This window comes from Procambarus clarkii, chromosome 87 (assembly GCF_040958095.1).
Source record: "Procambarus clarkii isolate CNS0578487 chromosome 87, FALCON_Pclarkii_2.0, whole genome shotgun sequence".
NCBI lineage: Eukaryota > Metazoa > Arthropoda > Malacostraca > Decapoda > Cambaridae > Procambarus > Procambarus clarkii.
Genome location: NC_091236.1, coordinates 10,960,068 through 10,985,495, shown reverse-complemented (window position 1 = coordinate 10,985,495; position 25,428 = coordinate 10,960,068). Strand labels below are relative to the sequence as shown.

General features: G+C 38.2%; 2 protein-coding genes across 2 annotated transcripts in view; one reads left to right on the top strand and one right to left on the bottom strand.

Moving 5' to 3' along the window:
- Positions 1-25,428, top strand: part of LOC123746969 (NK1 transcription factor-related protein 1) — an 85,659-nt gene that overhangs the window by 14,105 nt on the left and 46,126 nt on the right. The window lies entirely within an intron of this gene.
- The window catches only part of LOC123746933 (uncharacterized), a 190,865-nt gene that overhangs the window by 122,745 nt on the left and 42,692 nt on the right, over positions 1-25,428 (bottom strand). Inside the window, exon 2 of the mRNA XM_069317419.1 lies at positions 20,211-20,252. The gene's annotated coding sequence lies outside the window, so the exon portion shown is untranslated. The remainder of the gene's footprint in view (positions 1-20,210; positions 20,253-25,428) is intronic.

The following is a 25,428-nucleotide window of genomic DNA, read 5'->3' as shown; positions in this document are numbered from 1 at the left end:
GACCCCCCTTACAACCACGCTCTCACCTGTGGACCCCCTACAACCACGCTCTCACCTGTGGACCCCCTTACAACCACGCTCTCACCTGTGGACCCCTACAACCACGTTCTCACCTGTGGACCCCCCTTACAACCACGCTCTCACCTGTGGACCCCTACAACCACGCTCTCACCTGTGGACCCCCTACAACCACGCTCTCACCTGTGGACCCCCTACAACCACGCTCTCACCTGTGGACCCCCTACAACCACGCTCTCACCTGTGGACCCCCTACAACCACGCTCTCACCTGTAGACCCCTACAACCACGTTCTCACCTGTGGACCCCCCTTACAACCACGCTCTCACCTGTGGACCCCTACAACCACGCTCTCACCTGTGGACCCCCCTTACAACCACGCTCTCACCTGTGGACCCCAACAACCACGCCCTCACCTGTGGACCCATACAAGTCCTGTATGCAAGTGAAAACAGTTCAATACACTCGTAATTGTTTTGATCACTTAATTCTAGCTAAATAGAAATATACAAATAAATGGAATTCCCACGGACCCCTTGAAATTCTTCCTTAGACCCCCTGTTGAGAACAACCGAGTCTTGGAGATTAAAATCACTAAACGGTTCCCAACACGGCTTTTATATATATATATATATATATATATATATATATATATATATATATATATATATATATATATATATATATATATATACACACACAAAGGCGATGAGGAATTGATTTTTTGATTGTTGCCGCCGGAGACTGCTAGTTTATTGTGCACCCCATACCCATCCTGTGAGCGGTAGCGCAAAAAAGCATTACAGAGGGCACAAAAGGTCTTTATCAGACCTCAACGTAGATTATTACATAAACAATTTCATCTATCCTTCACACCTTATAATTACAATGTCAGCTAGTTACAGGGAATGTTCTATTTCAAGAACTATATATAAAGAGTAAGTCATTATACATACCTGGTAGGTCTTATCGCTAATACATAATTGTCTGAGCAGTGGAGATATTAGTCATAGGGGAGCTGCTGTTTATTATTAGTCTTCATAATACACTATTTGTTTCTTAATCTCATATGTCGTTTATCTACTGGAAGCGCAATATGGATACAGTGCAAGGATTTCAGGTATATTATCCTTGGTAATAAGATAGGTTGCCGTATCATACAGCGTGAGCTTAGATTTATCTTTAAATGGCTCAATTTGACTACATTCCAAGATATAGTGTTCGAGTGTGTGTCCCGGTGAGGAAGGCATATCAAATTTTGAGTTTTATTGGCAGAGCTTTTGAATTTGGATAGGAGAAGATTGTGATCTGTACCATCCTTTACGTTATCTTGAGATGATTTCGGGGCTTAGTGTCCCCGCGGCCCGGTCCTCGAACAGGCCTCAACCCCCCAGGAAGCAGCCCGTAGCAGCTGTCTAACTCCCAGGTAACAGGGGCATCGGGGTGAAAGAAACATTTTGCCCATTTGTCTCCGCCTCCACCGGGGATCGAACCCGGAACCTCAGGACTACGAATCCGAAGCGCTAACCACCCAGCTGTCAGACGGGTGTTAGTGTTTCAAATTCTTAACATGGCCGTTGGCACCCTGTTTGAGAAGAGATATTGATAAACTAGAACATGTTCAGCCCCTCGCGAGCAATTTAGTCTGGATTCGAGCCCTGGCTAAGGAGGATTGCCTAGATGATAATCCTTAACTGTTTCACCCAACAGTAATTGGGTTCTTGGTTGTTAACAGATTAGCGGGTCGTATTCCAGGGGAAACTAGTGGGCAAGGCTTACTATGAGCTACGGGAAGGGTAAGCTCTCAACTTGCTAACAGGAATCAGAAGTCGTCTGTTGCTGTACCCACCTATAAAGAAACTGCATTTATTCAGTCTCGAAATAAGGAGAATACGAGATGAATTAATACGTGTTTTTAAATCATCGAAAAACATAAATGTTAATTATGGCAAATATTTTAATTTTACACAATATTAATGCTCAGGTCTTTAAATTGAAATGAAGCAATTCCATTCTGGTGGGCTAAATACTTTACCACTTTAATGGAGTGATTAACACACGAAACAGTTTAGCAAGAAATATAATATCTTGTGGTACAGTAAACCCATTTACACTTACATTAGACAAGTACTTATCCACAAATCCACATCTCTCCACGCTTCTAACTTGCCACAAAAAGCCTAATTTAGATTTAATGGTTTGTTGCTGATCGTAATTCTTTAAGCTTGTTATAGTCTTCGTTTTGCACATATAATAAATAGAGTTGAGCATTGTACCAAAATTTCGGACTTACAAATGTTGTGTCGATTTTTAAGGGAGAAAGATCACTTGCGTTAAACTATCAGCCAATTAACCTCTATTGTTTGAAAATTGTTTCAAACTATAATAACCAAAGCCATTCGTTTACATCTAGAGAAACTGATTAATAAAGGATTCACAACACTTGTTACAAAGAGCCGCTCGTGTTTAGCAAATTTACTCTCATTCTTTTTTAAACATATATCAGGCAGTTGATAATAGAAAGGGATACCTGCTTGATGGGGTTCTGGGAATTCTTCTACTTTACAAGCCTGGCCTCCGGCCCGAGGCCAGGCTTGACTTGTGAGAGTTTGGACCATTAGGCTGTGCTTGGAGCGGCCCGCAGGCCCACATAGTCACCACAGCCCGGTTGGTCCAGCACTACTTGGAGAAAATGATCTAGTTTTCTCTTGAAGATGTCCACGGTTGTTCTAGCAATATTCCTTATACTCGCTGGGAGGACGTTTAACAACCGTGGACCTCTGATGTTTATACAGTGTTCTCTGGTTGTGCCTATGGCACCCCTGCTCTTCACTGGGTCTGTTCTGCATTTTCTTCCATATCGTTCACTCCAGTATGTTGTTATTTTGCTCTGTAGATTTGGGACCTGGCCCTCCAGTATCTTCCACGTTTATATTATTTGATATCTCTCTCGTCTCCTTTCTAGTGAGTGCATCGAGAGCTTTGAGACGATCCCAATAATTTAGGTGCTTTATCGCGTCTATATATGCCGTATATATTCTCTGTATTCCCTCCATTTCAGCAATCTCTTCTGCTTTGACGGGGAAAGTGAGTACTGAGCAGTACTCAAGACGGGACAGTACAAGTGATTTGTATAGTACAACCATTGTGATGGGATCCCTGGATTTGAAAGTTCTCGTAATCCATCCTATCATTTTTCTGGCTGACGTAATATTTGCTTGGTTATGCTTCCTAAACGTTAGGTCGTCAGCCATCATCATTCCCAAATCTTTTACATGCTGCTTGCCTACTATGGGCACATTTGATTGTGTTTTGTACCCTTTGATACAAATTTGATTGTGTTTTGTGAATGTGACAGTCTTTACATTGACTTCAGTAAAGCCTATAATACTGTCCTCAGGAAAGACTCATTACAAAGGAAGAGGAGAATTGTACTGGCTTGATTTATGCTATTATAAGGCATACTCATTTAAAAGAAAACAGAGGCTTGGAATAACAAAATACTGTTATATTACGGTACAAAGCAAACTGGAAAATGTAATTCACATCTAGAATTATGTAATTTTTTCTTCGGCTTTATTCTGTCCTTATTGAGTCCCATTTAGATGTGCATTCAGTTTTGGTTTCCGACCTATAGAATGGGCATTAATTCATTTAAGTGTGTGCAGAGAAGGATGACAAAGTTAATCCCAGTCTAAGAAACCTTTCTTATGAAGAGAGATTAAGAAAGCTTAATTTGTATTCTCTAGACAGACTAGGAGTAAAGGGTGGATATGATTTCGGTACACTAATGGATGAAAGGGTATAGCAAAGAAAGATTTAGTAAAGTGCTAAATATATCAACACAAGACAGAACACGAAACAATAGATAACATGTATTAATTTAGATTCAGAAAAGAACTAGACAAATTCTGATTTAGGAATAATATTGATTTGTGGAACTGATTAACAGTTATTTTAACAGATGTGGGCTCACTAGATTGTTTCGAGCGAGAGTTAGACACATATATGAGTTTGATTGGGCATTAAGAGGAGCTGTGTGGCATGGGCCAATAGGCTTCCTGCACTAGGCTTTGATGATACGATGTTTCTGACATCCTAACATCAATGTTGATGTTGCGTGTATTACTTGATTAGCTCGCGTTGATTCTGGTCGAAATTCTTCAAAAGCTACAAGCTGAGCGGCCTCTGTTGCTGCTGGTTGATAGAGTGGTGTTGATTCGGTTCCATACATTCGCGCTGATGTTAAGCAACCTGTGTTTGCGAGGCTTTTACGCTATATATGCCTCACTTTTCTCTGCGGGATTTTCCAGGCTTTTACGCTATATATGCCTCACTTTTCTCTGCGGGATTTTCCAGAAGTCCACAACGTATGCTGGTAACTGATAAGAGACTACAAAGAGATAAGAGACTACCGATAAGAGCTTACTTAGTATCGACCATTTCACGGGCAGCGTTGTTGGCCACCGAACTGACTTGAAGCGCCTTGAGAATGCTGGTTAAACAAATGATATTAGTCTATTAGCTTTAAGACACCACCAATGCTCTCTTTTTTTTCTTTATTAAATAATAAATAATGCTCTCTTTTTAGACCTTAGTTTGGCGAAGGTGTTATATGAAGTCGGCTTTGATGCTACGATGTTTCTTACATCCTAGCATCAATGTTGATTGCGAGATGGGGACTTTTTTTTACCACTGCTGCCTTATTCACTCTTGTGTTGATGATATCCTCAAAATGCATCCGGAGTCTGCCAGTGCAGACTGCATATCACATGTCTCTGTATGACTAACCATCCTGTGTGATGGGGATTTTTTAGCATCACGTAGCTAGCTTTTTTGACACACTGTACTCCACTTCATATAGTCTAGGGCAGCTGCACAAATGCAGATGTACCTCATGTATTAAAAAAAAAAACATTATTGGCTCGCGTTGATTCTGGTCGAGCTCTCAAGAACGATTTGTCACAAGGAATTGTTGTGACAAAATTCTGGGACTCTACATTGGCCTGCCTGCATTGGAAAAAAATTATAAAATGACAGAAAATAGTTTTTTCTTCTCGTGAGGTTCGTCTGAGACGCTGTGCGGTACTGATCTACTCATCTGTCACAAAATAATATAAGCCTAGGGTCTTAATTCTTTTATACATATGGGTGCAGAATTAGACAGCTTCTGGCTCCTGTTAACAGGCATAAAGCTTATTCTAAAATAAATCCCTGGAGTCCAACCCTTCTCTTTACATTTACATACATTCTTGTAAAGCCACTATTACGCGTAGCGTTTCGGGCAAGGTCCTTAACCCTAATTTCCCCGGAATACGACCCCGCCGAATCGTTTAACAACCAGGTATCCATTCACTGCTGGGTGAACAGAGGCTACAGTTAAGGATTGGCGCCCGGTCAATCCTCCCCAGCCAGGATTCGAACCCAAGGCAAGGCGCTTGCGAAACGCCAGGCGAGTGTCTTACCACTGCGCCACGGAGACTGCTAAGTGTCACATTCTGTAGTACATTCTGTAGACACTGCTTTAGTGTCACATTCATAACTCGACATGCTCGACTCATTCTGTAGACACTGCTTTAGTGTCACATTCATAACTCGACATGAGTGCTCGACACATATTATAGTTTGATCTATGTTCAGTTTAGCTCGGTTGCTGGCTCCAGAGAAGGGGAAATTATCGCACTCCTACAGACATGTTTGGTGACGGGCTCTTCCTGTACACGGGACGATGGCAACACATCAAAAGCTCCGGGTGTAACACCTACTACCCCCTTACAAACATAGGCCAAAATTCATCAAGAATTGACGTGTATTTACGAAACCTGTACATCTTTTCTCAATCATGACTGCTTAGTCTGTATTAAACAGCTAGTGAGCTTCGAACTTTCGCAACCCTAAAATTGTTATTTACAACCTCGTAGTTTTTGGAACTCTCATAACAGCTTCAGAAATATAAGCCAAGCCGCCGCGATCGAGGAAAGATGAACAGATTTCGTAAGTGGACACGTAAATGTTTGATGAATCCTGTTCCTGGCCATGATAGTGTAGCCGCCTCCACATGCGGTATCACAAGGCATATTGTTGGCCTGCCGTGACGATTTTCATATTCTTAAGAGTTCCCTAGATTTAATGACGAATCGTTGAGTTCCAATATCTCGTATTCCTCAAAGCGTATGCTACGCTTTCCAACTTCAGAATCGCTTTCAAATACATTGATGACGGCATATTAAATTAATTATTCGCGACTTTTGCGAGACCAGAGTTGGAATTTGCAGCAGTTGTCTAGTGTCCATATCTTAAGAAGCACATCACTAAACTGGAAAAGGTGCAAAGACACACAACTAAATGGCTTTCGGAGCTGAAAAATAAGAGCTACGAGGGGAGGTTAGAGTTAAATATACTAAAGCTAGAAGACAGAAGAAAAAGAGGTGTAATCTTATTTACAAAATAGTAACAGGAATGGATCAAATTGACAAAGATGACTTAAAAAAAAACTGCCACATCAAAAACGAGAGGACATAGGTTCAAGCTAAGGAAATAAAACTGCCGAAAAAAACATCCGAAAGTTACACACAGAAATCACAATTGCGTGATGCATCAAATGAATAAATCCACAAGGAAAGTTCACTTTTGCCGGCAGAGTGGAAGACGGATGGAACAAGTGAGGCCTTTGGCTTGTCAAGCGCGGAGCGAGTGCTTTACCACTGTGCCACAGGGACTGTGTAGCGGTGACTACATCACCGGGATGGTTAGTTATAGGATCAACAATTGTGTAATTCCGTGTACCTCATACCGGTAGGTCTGAAGGCTCTAATACAGAGATTTTCAACTTTTTTCAACTCTCGCCTCACCGAACAAGGTGCTGAAATTGTTACGACTTAATTTGTTTACAAGGAAAGACTATATATATGTAAAAAAAGAATATTAAGATCAAGTTTAAAAATTTAATAGTTAAAATTCTATTGCTAATTTTTTTAAATAATACTGAATCATGTATTTAAAAAAATTGTTTTTTACAATTTATGTTTATATTTCCTATTATTGATAGTATTTTTGACCTATCCTCAAACTCCTGCAACACACCTGTTGCCCCTTTACGTCACACGTGTGCTGGTGGCACACCTGCCCACTCCTTACCATACACCTGCCCACACCTTACCATACACCTGCCCACCCCTTACCATACACCTGCCCACACCTTACCATACACCTGCCCACACCTTACCATACACCTGCCCACACCTTACCATACACCTGCCCACCCCTAACCATACACCTGCCCACACCTTACCATACACCTGCCCACCCCTTACCATACACCTGCCCACCCCTTACCATACACCTGCCCACACCTTACCATACACCTGCCCACACCTTACCATACACCTGCCCACACCTTACCATACACCTGCCCACACCTTACCATACACCTGCCCACCCCTAACCATACACCAGTGTACCGTTGAACAACGCTGGACACTTTATTGTAGTAAAATCATGACCGAATTCTTGCTCACGGAGTTTTACATATGGATTACTCAGGGATGAGAGCTCCGTCTCTCGTAGCAGCCTACCACAGGTTTCTTGGCGTAGAGAAACATTGGAAGGCCGGGCTGAACAGGTTAAAGTGTTGTTGTTCTCTTTATTAAATAATATACAATATGCAGGCTATGAGTCACAATAACGTGCCTGACGTATGTTGACCAGACCACACACTAGAAAGTGAAGAGACGACGACGTTTCGGTCCGTCCTGGACCATTCTCAAGTCGGTTCTGACTTGAGTAATATACAATATAAAGGTAGTCCATCCTGGCAACCACAAAGTTGCACTGTCTGGGTGGACGTTTTGTGCTGCCTATATACACAGGTTTCAGATTTAAGCAAACCGTAATTTTTTTCACTGATGCTTTCAGGCCTTTGAGAGTCTGTAATTTCTCTCCTATCAGGTGTGAATGTTTGGAGCAATATTGTCTTAATAATAGAGTTGGGGATACTTACATCTAGTTCAACTTCATCCTTCTTGCATGCTAATTTGGCTGTTATGTCTGTGTTATCATGAGTTGTGTTTATATGAGATAGATTCCATACACAAGATATTCTAAACCCTTTAACTTGTTCGATGTACAGAATGTTTATTATTTCTGTTATGAGGGGTTTTGCTGTCTATGTTGCAGACGTTTTCAAGTGTTTGAAGAGCAGATTTTAAATCACAGAACACAACTCCTCAAGTGTTTGTTAGCGTAGTAGTAGCTAGTTGTAGTTTTTATTATTATTATTATTATTATTATTATTTTCTACCACAGACGTGGCCACACATTTACAATGCTAACCAGCATATATACATTTTCTTCTGTCCTCCATGGACAGGGTAAAAGATTTGTCAAACATACAGTTCAAAGATTTATTGAACAGCCACAGAAGGTGATCGTAGTGCTTTTAAAATGTTAGGCTAAGCTACATACGTAAATACATAGTTGTATTGAAGTTACTGCGGTCAGTATATTATTATTCAGCCAGTTGTTTAGCCTCATACGTAAAGTCTGTGTACTAATATGCTCATTAATATCCAAGTTTTTTATTGCGAAGGGTGGTTAGGTTAGGTTAGGTAGGTGGCTTGGTTTCGTCCATTTTACTTCTCTGTATTTTGCACGTTGTGGTAAATCAAGAGAGCGGGCTGCACTTCCATCCTGCCTGCTGCTTTATTAAATAACCAGTGATAATATACATTTCTGATTCACTCCTATAGTTGTTTAATGTATCAATATTTGACCAAATTCAAAACTCGTTTCCAAAAACTTATATTTAGAGTGATATGACTCAAAATTAGTTCATGGAATATGTATATGTAAAATGATTAGGCTGTGCACATTTCTCGATCTATCCTCCTGAAACTACTTATGATTACTTTTTGGTCGAAAGTCCGAAGAAAAATAAATTTAAAAATCAAACTTAAACATTCCTAGGCCTAGTATAGCACATATACGTACTACATTAAGCTTAAGATAGCGTTTATTAGGCCTAGATCTGCGAAGAGAGGTTAGGTGCTGTAATTATGTTGCGGTTAAAAAAAAAAAGTATCCGGTTTGACCAAATTCATTAATACCAAAGTCAACTTTTTGGTGGCCCATCACTACATACGGTAACTATTTGGTAAAAAGTACCAATAAGTATTTTCATTTTAGGAGATATGGCCTAAAACTTTTATAATTTCACGGTATAAATAATTTACGGCAAGTTACCTTTCAAATTATTGTCTCATTGGTCTAAACTGGATGGTCTAAAACTTTTATAATTTCACGGTGTAAATAATTTACGGCAAGTTACCTTTCAAATTATTGTCTCATTGGTCTAAACTGGATGGTCTAAAACTTTTATAATTTCACGGTGTAAATAATTTACGGCAAGTTACCTTTCAAATTATTGTCTCATTGGTCTAAACTGGATGGTCTAAAACTTTTATAATTTCACGGTGTAAATAATTTACGGCAAGTTACCTTTCAAATTATTGTCTCATTCAAATTTTATGGTAGATATTTTGCCAATTAAAGTCTCACAAGTCTAACTGTCAGCTGTAAGTTTCTATACCTGTGCACCTGCTTACTCCAGCCACATCTGTACCGATTGTATAAATCACTTAAGAGTAATGTTTACAAATCTTAAATATTGACGGCTCAACCTCGACACCTCTCGCGATGTGTCACATTTCGGGATAAAAAATTATAATAAGTAATTCAGGTGTTGCTGTTTTGGTGTTTTATATATATATATATATATATATATATATATATATATATATATATATATATATATATATATATATATGCGTATATTGTTGCATATTGTCCTGGGGACCATTCAGGCTTGTTCGCATTTGTGTTCCTCACGTGTGCCCCAAAGAATGAGGTGATTTGGTAAAATGCTATGCCCAAGATTACTATCCGAGTGCCGGCGGTGGGGTGGTTCAAATACCCTCGGCTATCACCTCATTATGTCCGGTCGTGATGGTCAAGTGGATTAAGGCGTCTTGTACATACCAGTTGCGTTGCTCCTGGGAGTATGGGTTCGAGTCACTTCTGGGGTGTGAGTTTTCAGTTGTTATATATATATATATATATATATATATATATATATATATATATATATATATATATATATATATATATATATAATATATATATATATATATAAAATTGTCTATATCATCTAGTGGACCCCATTAACACTCGCATTTTTTTACATAAATCCAACGCTAATCATCAATCTTGTATAGGGAATAACGCATCACACATGTTAAGAAATAAAGTGTCATCAAGTTCACATGTGTGGGTTGGGATATTTCTCTCAGTCCCGTTATTGTCTTATTCTCTGTTTATATAGTGTAGAAATGGGTTCAATAATATTCTTATTTGCTAAAGGCTTTATTAAAGGCTATCCCGAAATAGCAGTAAATAGGTACCTGGGAGTTAGACAGCTGCTACGGGCTGCTTCCTGGGGATGTGTAACAAAAAGGAGGCCTGGGAGCCAGATTCACGAAGCAGTAAAGCACTTACACTTAAAGCACTTACGGACCTGTAAGTGCTTTTCTCAATCTTTGGCGGCTTTGTTTACAATTATTTAACAGTTAATGTGCTCCAAAGCACCAGGAGGCTGTTTATAACAATAACAACAGTTGATTGGGAGGTTTTCATGCTTGTAAACTGTTTAATAAATGTAACCAAAGCCGTCAAAGACTAAAGAAAGATCTACACGTTCGTAAGTACTTGAGTAACTGTTTCGTGAATCTAGTTCCTGGTCGAGGCCTCCTTTCCTCTCAAACAAACAGGCATCTCTTCTCAAGAGAAGAAGGCTTGTTTTACAAGAATTTTTATCAATGAAGATGTTAACAATAATAATTCCACTTATAATAATAACTCGGCCTTAAATGAGCTTTCATCAAACACGGCTCATAAGGCTTTCGCTTCATTTGTGATTTAAATTATTCGACGTTTAGCTATCATTACAGAGAACATCACAATAACGAGCGTGAAACAAATGACCAAAACCCACACATGTGGAATGAAAGTGACGATGTTCCGGCCTCATCTCTGATAATTTTCAGGTCTTTATTTGGGTCCAGGACGGACCAACAGCCGTAGAAAATCAGAAATGTCGTTACCTTTTGTTTATTTGATGTGTTGGTTAGGTTCGTTAGGTCAACCCGTCCCCTTGACTTTCTCCGAAAAATATCCGCAGTGGATTAGCCTAACTAAACGCGTCAAAACCTAGGCTACCCACATGACTTACCGGGGCCAACACTCTTAAGTCCCTAAGGGTCAATCTACAATTTAGGCCTCTTGTCTTGTGTATGATCCTCTGTCTTATGTGGCAGTGAATTCAAGCAACGCCTCACTGTACTAAGACTTTGTTGAATTCCTCAGATTAGGCAAAATTTTATATTTTGTCAATAGAGATCACGGTACTTGGCAATAAAAAGCAATGACTTTATTGTTTCACCTTGTCTTCCCAATGCTATGACACTTTCTATTGTTGATTATGGAAACGATACTACTATTTTTGTGTCGACAGAAGACTCGACAGTGAATGTTCAGGATTAGTTAGACAACTTTGAGATATCTAGCACCAACAAGTGCTGTCATTAACAAGAACAAAACGTGTATGATGGGGCTTGGCAGTTGGGGGTTCTTAAAGCTGTCACACTTGAAACAATTGCCTCCTCCATCGAAAATTTAAGATCTAACGAGCACTGGGTCTACACGACGGCTCAGTTCAATCTTTAACTAGAAGGACTGCAGCAGCATGTAGGTTTTACAGAAATAATATTTGCATACAGACTATCAGTGTTACGTTAAACAACGGGCTGACCTCCACACAAACATAACTAGTGGCACTACAACTAGCTACCAGAACATTCAAAAACATAGGAGGAGGAGGAATAATATTTTGTGATTCAAAGTCTGCTCTTCAAGCATTTGGACACTTCTCCTGGAAGATCGACAGCAAGAACCTCATACTATAAATAATAAATGACCTAATTGCTGCACAGAGTAAGGGGTTTCGAATCTCATTTGTATGGATACCATCACACATATATAACCCATCCTAATGCCACAGACATTGCAACCACATTAGCGTGTAACAAAGATAAAGTTGAATTAGACCTAGGCATCCCCATCTCTGCTGTCAAAACTATATTGTGCCAAACACTCAGTCTGATAAGAGAGAAATTACTGACTCCCAACGACCTGAAAGCACCAGTATAAAAAGCTATGATTTATTCAAATCTGAAACCTATGTTTATGGGCAGCACAAAACGTCCACCAAACTGTTCGACACAGTGGTTGCCAGAATCAGGTTGGGTTACCGTTACCTGTGGCAGGTGGCTGCAGGTGACGGATCTCCCAATCCTGAGCACTCCAGGTGCAAACTCTGTGAGCAGGAACTGCGGCATGATCTCCCAAACTACATCAAATGCCCAGTTATCAGACCATTCAGACCCGTTGGCATGAGGTACCTGGAGCTTTGCAATTACTTTATTCACTCTCGTGTTCTTGAAGAACACGAGAGTGAATAAAGTAATTGCACCCAAAATTTGCCAGTGCAGACTACTGAACGTATGACCCTGTATAACTAACCATCCTACGAGATGGGGACTTTCAGTATCACTGCTACCTTATTCACTCTTGTGTTCATGATATCCTCATAATGCACCCAGAGTCTGCCAGTGCAGACTACGTATCACATGCCTAAATATGACTAACCATCTTGTGTGGTCGGGATTGTTAGCATCTCGTAGCTAGTTTTTTGACAAGCTTCATATAATCTAGGGCAGCTGCACAAATGCAAATGTACCTAAATGTGTTAATAACAAAATTGTGTAATAAAGTTACCTAGACAGGCTCATGGTTCAAGGTAGTGGAGTCTATTAAGGCTCTCGGAATATGCTGGTGTAAAACATATGGAAAACCATTGGTTACGAATTGGCAAGTACTATGTAGAAATATAATACTAGCTACGAATATGTTGTCAAATAGGAAATTAACCCCTGTTTCAGAAAGCTGTAATAATCGCAACATTTTGTCTAAAGTGCTATTTGTCTCACAGTTTTCCAATTGATAAGAAAATTGCTATGGAGATTGACAAAACTATTTTTAGATTGACAAAACTATTTTTAGATATGCATGGTAGATATCAACCAATTAAACGGACTACACTATGTAAGAAAGATGGGGAATGGGTATATTGAATGTGTCATAAGTCATTGGCTATCTTATGTGTTACCTTTAGAAAGGAAATAATACAAAGGAATAGTGTAAATGCGCTAGGACATTATTTTTGTAAAATACGTGTTAGCTACTTGATACGTTCTCAAGTGGAACTGTAATATTGAAGTCTTTCTTTAATGATGAACGGCAAACACGTGTATGGTGTTCTGCTCCCACATATAGTTCCCAGAGCAGAGGAGGCATATCCACTCTTTAACTGGCGAGTAATACGGGCAAACCTCCATGTTAAATTTACTGCCCCAAAACATCGTGAACTACTGTATCGCTATATTCATATAACTACAAATGATAGGTTGTTTCTGTTGGGAATTAGGGACAACATTAGGTGTGGCCGGTGTAGTGAAATTGAGAATAATATGCATATATTTTATTTCTGTAAGCAGAATCTTGTTATTGTAAACTGAATTACAGGCACTTAATGGTGACCAAGTAGAGTGGATTTAATGAGGTTTTTAATGTTTAATATTGATATAAAATGCAAAAAAAAACTAGGAATACAATAATTATGCTTTCTGATTACATTTTTTATGTGTGGATAGGCAAGCAGGAGGGTTACTCAGTAGACAAAATATTGAAGTTCTTGCGAGGCAGGATCAGGTATAACATTTGGGGTTTACGGCTCATGCTCTGTGATGATATGAAAAATTGGTTTACTGAGAATTATATTAAATATAATTAATGTAGTATTTTCCCTTGTAAATTGATGTAAATATGAACTTTATATTGTATATTATTTCATAAAGAAAAGCAATAAAATAAAGATGTAATAAATATAACTACTAAATAAGATAAATAAACTACTTAGGATTTTTTAATTTCCCTTAAACTCCTGCCATTTTCATGCCGGGATCGATTGGGTAAAACATGTACCCACCAAACACACACCGAAACTACGACGTTGGTACAACGTTCGAACAAGTTTTAACACCTCCTAACCAGTTATAACAACCAATATAGCAAGTTGTAACAACGTTCTAATACGTCATAAACACGTTAAGCCAAGATGTAACAACTTTATTACAAGTTGTAACAAGCGGAAAATGGAGACAGTTTCGGTTTGTGTTTCCAGGGTAGTGCGTTCAGTAGGCGGGCGGGTTGTAGGTATCGTTAACTGACGTTCAATTCAGAACATCATTTTAGTGACGTTGTGAACGCTCGAGAGAACGGGCTTACCTAAGGCCATGCACGTTCTTCCACTTTGCTAAAGGGATCCAGAGAAGTGGCTCTGTTACACACTCAAACGCAGGAAGAGACCAAAGCACTGTTCCATTAAAAAGTTCGAACGTTATCAGTTGTGTGTCGTGTAAATCAGCCCGTCATCAAAACCAGCGGGAGTGCAGGTCGGCGTTCAATCCCCGACCGTTCAAGTGGTTGGGTACCATTCCTTCCCCTCCGTCCCATCCCAAATCCTTATCCTGACCCCTTCCAAGTGCTATATAGTCGTAATGACTTGGTGCTTTTCTCTTGATAATTCCCTTCCCTTCTTCACATTTCAAACATTTCACGACGTATAAGTCAAATACTGACTACAAAAAGCCTACATAAGTCAGTATTTGGACTTGTAGGTCAAATTTACCATGTTTGAGGCTATGACTCAAAACGTGCTTCGTTCACCTTCTGCAAATCACTGAATTATATATTTAACAGGTCTCTAACCCTGGCCATGGAGGACAGAAGAAAATGTATATATGCTGGTTAGCATTGTAAATGTGTGGCCAAGTCTGTGGTAAAAAATAATATTAATAATAAACAAAACAAAAAACTTCAGCCCGTAGTGTAAACCTTTCTTAAATCGACGTAACAAAAACACCTTACCTTACCTAACCTAGACCTAACTATACCTAAACCCACGATATATAATAACATTAATATATTTTTCAGACAAAAGTTTGATATTATTCTGTATGAAAGATTCCTCCTGTTAATTTCTTGCCTGCTGAATAAGTAAAAAATTGCACGTTTTAAAAACTAAGGTAGTATTTGACTCACAGCTTGGGCTGATGCACGGGTTGTGTAAAGTGTTTTTCATTCATAAATTGGGTGTCTGTCGATTGGACAGACACCCATAACACCCTGTCTGTCGATTGGACAGACACAGAACAATGGATATAAATTGGATAAGTTTAGATTTAAGAAAGACTTGGGTAAATACTGGTTCGGTAACAAGGTTGTTGATTTGTGGAACCAATTACCGCGTAACGTGGTGGAGGTGGGGTCCCTCGATTGTTTCAAACGTGGGTTGGACATGTATATGAGTTGGATTGGGTGGTTATGAATAGGAGCTGCCTCGTATAGGCCAATAAGTCTTCTGCAGTTACCTTTGTTCTTATGTTAGCCTCAAAAACCTTACACTTGTCAACATTAAACTGCATCTGTCAATCTTTTGATCATTTCAAAATCCTATTTAGATCATCTTGAAGTGACAGAGTCTTTTTTCCGTATTTATTTTCTTCCCGATTTTTGTATATTCGGCAAATTTGCAAATGTTACTGCTCAAACCGGAATCTAAATCATTTCTATATATTATGAATAACAGAGGTTCCAGGACAGAGCCTTGAGGCACTCCATTTACAACATTTTCCCACTCCGACTTAACCCCATTAATATTAACTCTTTGTTTCCTTTGGTATAGCCATGCCTTAATCCAACTTAATATATCACCCCCAATACCATGAGCCTCAAATTAATAAGGATAATTCTTCCCAATGTTCCTTAAATACTGTATAGAAAGGCCTCAGGTTGTGAATATCAAAAATAAGAGTGTGTTTACCTTGCTAAGAAGTGAACGGTATAAAAAGCGCTTCTAAATCTAAATCTAGATTATATATAAATTTAGATTTTCTAAATATACATATCATGTATAATTATACTGATTACCTGTTAAATTATTATCATGACTTTCTCTTGTGTAAATAGTGCACTGAATTTTGTGCAAATTATAAATGTACAACCATTTATAAATAAAGGTGTTGATGCGATTGATCTGCATTACACCGTATTGTTTAGAGTGGTGCTTCCCAGAGTGGAAGCTATCGCCCCTTAGGGGACGCTCGGAGCACTGTAGCGACACCAAAAGCTGTCATTACAGATTAACCATTCTAGTTTCATTATTAATAATCCATAAGACATACCAAAAATTGCGAAGTAAAGCATAACATATAGATTGAGCCAAAGTATCACTGATCTATGAACATGTGTATGTCTATGCAACTGATGTAGGTGTGTGTGTGCATGAATGTAAATGGTATTATTATGTGTAGTGCCCGGATTTTACTTAAGTGCATATCTGCATTTACAAGTGTACATTATTGACATTCTTTCTAGTCTGTGTATATTAAAACATTTAAAATATTATATATATATATATATATATATATATATATATATATATATATATATATATATATATATTATTAAATATGACCGAAAAAGTAAGATTAATAATTCTAACACGAATTTTCTCGATCTTTCTTACGTTTCTTTTCACTGTTGATGGTAATTCAAAGATCAATTCTCCAAAATTCATTTTTATTTCTAGTCTGACGCGACACTTGAGCGCGTTTCGTAAAACTTATTACATTTTCAAAGACTTTAGTTTACAAACACACAACTGAAACTGAATAGAGCTTACACATCTTTGATTTTATATCTACATTTGGGTGAGGTGGATGAGGTGAAAATAAACTTTCAACAATGGGTATTGAATGGGTATTAAATTCAAACACAAGACAGAACACGAAACAATGGGTATTGAATGGAAGTAATTGTAGAAAGCCTATTGGTCCATATTTCTTGATGCTTCTATATTGGAGCGGAGTCTTGAAGTGGATAGAATAGAGAGAATATAGAATTACAAGAGGAGTGTTGTTAACGCTTATGTCGACCGTGCCCTCAGCCACAGCTCAGAATGGAAGCAAGTCGACGAAGAACTCTGTAGGGTAAGGCAGGTCCTAGTCAACAACGGCTTCTCCAATGGTTTCGTGGAAGACATCATAAGAAGGAAAGTGAAACGCCATGCAACCTCTGAAGAGACAACTAACACAACACCTATACCCCCTATTAGACTATTTTACAGGAACTTCTTTTCCACAGCCCATAAAACGGAGGAAAGGGTCCTGAAAGATATTGTCAGTAGAAACGTTATCCCTACAGACAAAAATCAAAAGATACAACTGACGATTTACTATAAAACCAGAAAAACGGCCAGCCTACTCATGAGAAACTCTCCAGACACAAAGCAGAACGCTTTAAAAGAGACCAACGTCGTCTATGCCTTCAAATGCCCTCTTGGGGACTGTAAGCCTCAAAAAACCCAGTATATAGGCAAGACAACAACATCTCTTTCCAGGCGTTTAACGATGCATAAGCAACAGGGCTCCATTAAGGAACATATAATCTCTTCCCACAAACAAACCATCACCAGAGAAATCTTAGCAAACAACACAGAAATCATCGATAGATACAGCGATAGCAGGCGGCTTGACGTCTGCGAGGCACTACACATCAAGAAGTCAACACCAGCAATCAACAGCCAATTAATGCACAACTATATTCTACCCACTTCAAGACTCCGCTCCAATATAGAAGCATCAAGAAATATGGACCAATAGGCTTTCTACAATTACTTCCATTCAATACCCATTGTTGAAAGTTTGTTTTCACCTCATCAACCTCACCCAAATGTAGATATAAAATCGAAGATGTGTAAGCTCTATTCAGTTTCAGTTGTGTGTTTGTAAACTAAAGTCTTTGAAAATGTAATAAGTTTTACGAAACGCGCTCAAGTGTCGCGTAGACTAGAAATAAAAATGAATTTTGGAGAATTGATCTTTGAATTACCATCAACAGTGAAAAGAAACGTAAGAAAGATAGAGAAAATTCGTGTTAGAATTATTAATCTTAATTTTTCGGTCATATTTAATAATATATGTCTACAGGAAAGACTGCTACTGTGTGTATATATATATATATATATATATATATATATATATATATATATATATATATATATATATATATACACACACGATTTTTAGCTATAATAAATTCGATTGTTATTTCTCATCATTTATTCATTACTTTTTTTACTTGAAACTAGTAACTTCTTTGTTTACGAATTAAAGCTTATTTCAGAGGGAGACAAATCCAAGCAGAAATGTCGACAATGCAATGTGAAATATATTAAATATTGAATTATTCAAGTACTGAGACACCAAATTCTACGTATGCGCCAAATATATGAAAATTGTTTCTCTAACGATGTACTAAGGCCTTCCAGATTGATCTCTTTGCTAAGTTCAGTGTGATAGAAAGAAGGTTGCAGAGAAATGAGATCAATCTTATTGAGGCTAAGTCGGTTATCTCTACATTTATCTCAGAATTGCAGAATGCAGAATGCACAATGAAGGCCTTTGTGATGAACCAATTTCCTAGATTACCAGAACTAGAAAATGTAAATGGGAATATCAACGATAATTTTTGGGTTTATTATGACCATTTGAATATGTTGCATAAATATGTCTTGAGAGGTTTGAAGAAGATCCATTGTTGAATATTCTAAATTTGGCTATAAATATATTTTTTGATCCTGAAGGAGTTGGAGTGGAGGAAGAACTAATTGAGCAGCGAAATGACATTGAGCTGAAGCCAAAGTTTAAGAAATTATACAACAAATTTTGATTCCAGAGAGGAAGTACTGTTTGCTATCCTGCATTATAGATAGTTAAAAAGCTCATTCTTGCCTTTTGATCATTATATTTGGTGGAGCGCAGTTAGATTAGATGGGGTTAGATTAGGTGGGGTTAGATTAGGTAGGGTTAGATTAGGTGGGGTTAGATTAGATGGGGTTAGGTTAGGTGGGTTTAGGTAAGGTTAGATGAGGTTAGGTTAGGTGGGGTTAGGTGAGGTTAGGTTAGGTGAGGTTAGGTTATGTGAGGTTAGGTTGTAGCATAATCGTTCAACTTCTCACTAAACAAAGAAAACCATTTCAGAATTTTGAAAGTGATGATATAAAACGCCTGCCAAGTAAAGGTAAATCTTACATTCCAAGACTGATACCAAGCCATCAATCTCATCCATTACATTAACAAGGGTAACGAGAAGGGAATTTAAGTCTGGAGTAGCCTCGACTAAACACATTTGTTCTATTTGAATGACTGTGAATCTGGTATATCGGATTTTGAATACACGTGCAATTGTATTCGTTATATTTTATACAATAACATAGTGTTATCGTATATATATGTTGGTAACCACAGGAGGGTTGAGTAACTACTACTGGCAAACATGGCGATTGTGGACTGGTTTTCGGAATCGCAGAATTGTATTTTACGATATATAAAAAAAAATAAGTAATAATAACTCCAATGGAGTTAAACAAAAAATGGGGTATAGGTCACTGGGGGATGAGTTTATAGAACAAAGGGAGTAAAATTCCAAAACAAGGTTTTGGAATCACTGGATTCTAAAAATATAGATACAAACAAAATTGTGACACATTTAAATGAAAACGCATATGACCGCTACAAAGAGCTGCCCAGAAAATGTAGCGGCCCGTAATAACTATATCTACATCTTGAAGATAACATTTATAATGTATTATAAAGGTAAGGTGATTATGAGAAGAAAGAGCTAAGCAAGAAAGACTATATAGCACTTGGAAGGGCTATGAGGACAAGGAGTTGGGATACGAGGACAAGGAGCTGGGATATGAGGACAAGAAGATGGGATATAGGGACAAGGAACTGAGATAAGAGGACGGCGGGAAGGAATGATGTCTAACCACTTGAGTCATCGGGATTCGAACGCTGGCCTGCAAGAAGCGAGGGTCCCCCCACTGTACCAATCAGTCCAAGTGGAAACATTATATTACAAAGTAAATACAAATTATTAGGTCAAGTCCTACTTACATGTTGGATGAGCATGACTCTTCGCCGCGGGTTGATTCCAATCTGCAACACATGAAAAACAAACGTTAAAAGAGAACTAGGTTCATTGAATAAATCGTTTTTGAATAGCGCTCAACCACAATCATCACCGCAATAGAACAGTACTCATAATTAATAGTAGGTATTCTCTAGAAACAGTGATTGTTCTTAGAGCCTAGTGACCATTTTTGTGTATCCAGTACTTTTTTGGGGGAGAAACCTGTACTTCAGAAGGTACAGCACTGTATAAAAGCCTGCAACAGTGTACTACGAGCTGGGAGGGGAAGTGGCTCACTCAGGCATCTAGTTTGGCTTCGTTATTGATTTGCAGCCTTGGCTGTAGGGCTGGAGGGACTAAAACTGTCAGACACAGCAGCGGTATGTATGTCTCTGATAAATTCGATTGCATTCACTTTTTTCTTCTTTGATGCTGTTCTGCTCAGTGCTGCTACAAGAATGCCGGAGTAGGCTTACTGGCGCATGCAAAATTTGTTTATTTTTTCTCAAGATCACTTTCAATCATATTTATTTCCCATTCTTAATAATATTTCCGGAATTTCGCTTCAGGGACCAAACTTAAATTGTTCATCCGACTAATAAATAACTCTATCGTCAAACCAAGGCTTAACTATGTTTACTCTAAATCAAAATTAATTTCGACTCCCTAGTTACAACCATTCCTCAGGCAGTGTTCACTACAGCCCGTCCTCATGAACAAAGGCCAATTGCTCGTTAATTCAGCCGCCAAACCCGTTGTTTATGAATGAAAAACGGTTAACACACGACTCACGACTGATGACGTTCGAACATTTCTCGAACAGTGCTTTGTTGATAACCTCTGTTCGAATCGCAACATACTAGCATAGTTCACCATACAAAACCAATATGAAGTATTCTTAAAAAGGCATATGCCTCTTTTTGTGAATTTGTCGCTTCTCCCATCTTTTTTTCATGTCTCTTTCTCTATTACCCTATATAACCCCCATCATGTAACCCCCTACATAAACAATACTCTGTGCTAAAAATAATTTAGCAAAACATATGTATGTATTCTTACAACACACACAAAATATATATATATATATAAACTCCCGAAAATTGATATGCATCTTAAATTATTTAATATCTTTATCCAGGGTGCTATTCTCACTAATTTAACTACAAAACTACCTTCTATTAACGTATTTAAGCAACAGAAGCATCAGAGTAACGAGAAGAGGCATTTTTCAAGTAAACTCCCGCAAACCATCAGAAGAACAGACATTTGTTTGAAAACGGCAATAAGCCATTTCACCAGTTGGAATGTACTGGGTAAAGTTAACGAGCAGGCGACCGAGAGTAAAAACAAAGCTTTACAGAGATTTGAAAAGGTTTACAAAGCTTTAAAGGTTTACAAAGCTTTAACATGGTTTACAAATCTTTAAAAAATGGACCAAGTTTTAAAAAAGTTTGCAACACTTTACAAAGATTGAAAAAGTTCTACAAGGTTTAACAAACTTTAAACAGGTTTAGAAAACTTTTAAAAAGCTTTAGGAGAGGTTATCAGGCTTTACATACGGTTCCAAACAGCAACAGATCATATTAGATCCACTGTTTTCTATCCAAGTTCTATGCTGTCAACTTTTGTGTATTTAGCGAATACAATTGATCATGGGTACAAAAATACATGAGGCCACCATACCTCGATTGTTATAACATCTGGGTTACAGAAGAAACTAACTTAACAATAGGCTTTATTAAACAAAACAAAATTCAGGATTTAGTTCAGGTGGCAACTACTGGAACCGGCTTAAGTAAAGATTCAAACTTCCAAGTTGAAGTAAAGATTCGATCTTCGAAGCTGAAGTAAAGATTTGAACTTCTAAGCTGAAGTAAACATTCGCGAGTCATAATCCCTACTAATCATGACTAATCTTTTACACGTTCAAATTTCGCAATTTGAACATTGTCCTGCTGATATCTGGTAACTATTATTATCTAAGCTCAGAACCGTATATGTTTCAGTATTAAACATCATCTCTCAATCCTTCGATAATTTTTAAAACCTACCTAGATCGTAATGAAGCTATTTAGAGTTTCCCATGAATTTATTTTCCGTCATATTTTTGTATAGTCTGCAAATGTTACTGTTCAATCTTAACTTAATTGTTCGTAAATACAGTAAACTCCTGAGGTCTCATGACAAAGCCCTGAAGCACTCCACTTACAACAGTTTCCTTCTAACACAAATCCATTTATACTATGTTTTCTTTGAATTAACCACGCTCTAATCCAACGTAGGATAATCCCCCTCAATAACATGGGCCTCTTAACTTTCTGAGGACTGTCTAGCGAGGTGTTCGGTAATATGTTTATTGTTTGTGATGTGTGTCTATATGTATCAACACGTTGTACTGAACGAGGTGAGGGTAGCTTGAGCTATCTCATCCCTTTGAGTATATTTTACCTCAATAAACTTATTTCAATTTCAATTTCTAGTGAGGTACAGCATCAAAAGCTTTGTTATAGTCAAGGTATATATATAAAATGTCGCAATTCTCTCCGCTGGAAACAAATTACCGACACTTGGAAAGTAAGGGTCCAAGAACTACAGCTCGATCCTGCAGGCACAAATTGATGAATATATGCATTCCCATGTGCAGGCGATGAGTCACAATAACATGGCTGAAGTATGTTGACCAATCCACACACTAGAAAATGAAGGGACGACGACGTTTCGGTCCGTTCTGGACCATTCTCAATCGACTTGAGAATGGTCCAGGACGGACCGAAACGTCGTCGTCCCTATGCATTCCCATTCTATCATCTCCGGCCATCAACGCGCTTCGACTCTCCATAATTATTCCTTAGACTGTGCGACAATACTCCTCACAGCTTTAACGGTCGGTGTTTTGAAAAAGCTTAATTTAATCATATTTTTTAAATAAAAAATCTATGTTCTTTTTTCTGTCTAGCAGTAACGGTCTCTTATATATGTATATAACATGCTTATATAGTATATGTTTATAAACCAGTATGGCTAAACAGCACTTGGAAAGGATATGAAGGATCTTGGTTAGGATCTTGAAGGAATAGTGCCCAACCACTTGGACCCTCGGAACTCGAGCGTCGACCTGCAAGAAGCGAGGCCTCCACTGTACCGACAGTAGTACAGTTTTAAGACAATCATCTCGTTATAATTGCATCACTAATTTCTAAAGTGGTTTCCTCTACATCTGTATTACGCATTTCTCCCCCTAACCCCACTTGGTCTCATAGACGCATCGATGGCCTCACTTTTTTTGCAGCTTCGATCTCTGATGGTTCAAGTGAATAAGCATCGTTTTTTTCAATTATGTCCTCATATCCCAGCTCCTTGTCCTCATATCCCAACTCCTTGTCCTCGTATCCCAACTCCTTGTCCTCATATCCCAGCTCCCCGTCTTCAAATTCCAGCTCCTTGTCATCATTTCTATTGCAAGAACTATAGTCATCTTGACCTAGCGCTTTCTCCTACCAATTACCTTTGGTCCATTTGTAATTTTTTGTTTATCTTCAGTCATCATCCATATCTCATATCCTTCTACACACTTGTTATCCTCCCATTAGCAATACAATTCAGACACTTTAACTACCAACATCCTTAGCGTAATTTGTTCCTCTGCTAATATGATATTAGCAGCCAAGCCCTCTTGGTATGCCACCGTTCATCAAGATAATTATTCCTTCATCATTAGCCAAGATTCTCTGCACGTTATTGAGGATACGAATAACATCGTACAGAAGACAAGTGGGTCAACAGATTTTAAAACCTCCCTAATCTTACCTATACTAACCTAATTCAACCGACCTCAACACAGCCTAACCTAACCTATTCCAACCAAACTCAACCGGCTCTAACGCAGCCTAACCTAACCTATTCCAGCCTAACTCAACCGATCCTAACACAGCCTAACCCAACTCAACCGAGGCTAACACAGCCTAATCTAATACATCCTAACCTAACGATATATATACGGTTTTGACAATCAGAAATCGAGTTTTGTGGAACAGTATTGTGTACAGTCTGCCTTGTCTGTTTATATATTGTCTGTTATATATGTTATGTGTCACGTGACCCACTCAAATGTAGGTTACGTTTTGGCCGGAGGAAGGAAGCAACAAGTCTTTCTTGTTAATTTCTTAAAACAAAAGACGGCGTTATAAACTCCAGGTATAAAAACATATGGTAAGTGAAAACAACAGAGGAGCGGTATCATAATACAGCCGATCCTCCTAAAATGAAAGTACTTACAGTAACTTTTTTAGTCGAAAGTAGCAATATGTAGTGATGAATCACCAGAAAGTTAACTTGTGTGTTATTGAATTTGAACCAATTTTTTTTTTTTACCGCAACATAACTATAAAACCTAACCTAGCCTCTCCTAATAATCCTTGCTTAATACACACCATCTCAGGCCAAATTTAGAACATATATACGTGCTAAAATAGGCCTGGGACTATTTAAGTTTTGTTTTAGCTTTATTATTCCGGATTATGAAATAAGAGGAGAAAAAGTGGCTCACTAATGGTCCATCACTACATACCGTTTCAGCCCGTCCTGGACCCATATATGATGAATTTTTTAATTGTTGCCGCCAGAGGCGGCTAGTTTATTGTGCACCCCATACTCATCCTGTGAGCGGCAGCGCAAAAAAGCATTACAGAGGACACAAAAGGTCTTTATCAGACCTCAACGTAGATTATTACATAAACAATTTCATCTATCCTTCACACCTTATAATTACAATGTCAGCTAGTTACAGGGAATGTTCTATTTTAAGAACTATATATAAACAGTAAGTCATTATACATACATGGTAGGTCTTATCGCTAATACATAATTGTCTGAGCAGTGGAGATATTATTCATAGGGGAGCTGCTGTTTATTATTAGTCTTCACAATACACTACTTGTTTCTTCATCTCATATGTCGTTTATCTACTGGAAGCGAAATATGGATACAGTACAAGGATTTCAGGTATTTTATCATTGGTAATAAAATAGGTTGCCATATCATACAGAGTGAGCTTAGATTTATCTCTTAATGGCTCAATTTTACTACAATCCAAGATATAGTGTTCGAGTGTGTGTCCCTGTCTTTATCCACACACTTTACACTTTACTTCATCTAGATCCCTATACAAGCCGAACTGCCAGAGATATTTGTAGCCAAGTCTTA